Genomic DNA, 599 nt, shown 5'->3' on the forward strand with positions numbered 1-599 from the left:
CGGGCTGGATTCGAACCCACCACCTTAGGTGTATGTGGCTGGTGCCTTAGCCGCTTGAGCCACAGGCGCCGAGCCCAGCATCCTTTTCTAATTAAAATACTGAAGAATATAGGCAGATGGCAGATTTCTTAAACTGATCAAAGCCATCTATGATAAAGCCACAGCTAATATTTTACTGAATGGAGTAAAACTGAACGCTTTTCCACTTAGAACTCAAACCAGATAAGGATCCCATATCACCACTACTATTCAACATAGTGGTGGAAGTTCTAGCCAATACAGTTAGGCAAGCAAAGGAAACAAAGGGTATCCAAATGGGGGCAGAGGAGATCAAACTCTCCTTCTTTGCTGATGATATTGAAATGAGACAGAGACTCGGAGATAAAAAGGTAGACCCCACCAAAATTTATTATACCTGCAGGCAGGCTGGATACCAGGAAGGCATGCAGCAGCGAATAGCAGGTGAAAAATCCTTTTATACTGTTATTCTGCATAATCAGCAAGCTAGCACAATACAGAAGCCAATCATAGCAGTTAGAGCAGGGTCACAAGGTGAGGGCACATACTGATTCATAAGTCATAGGATACATCACAAACAC

Source organism: Otolemur garnettii, unplaced genomic scaffold (assembly GCF_000181295.1).
Source record: "Otolemur garnettii isolate 467f Iridium unplaced genomic scaffold, OtoGar3 scaffold00361, whole genome shotgun sequence".
In the NCBI taxonomy this organism is placed as follows: domain Eukaryota; kingdom Metazoa; phylum Chordata; class Mammalia; order Primates; family Galagidae; genus Otolemur; species Otolemur garnettii.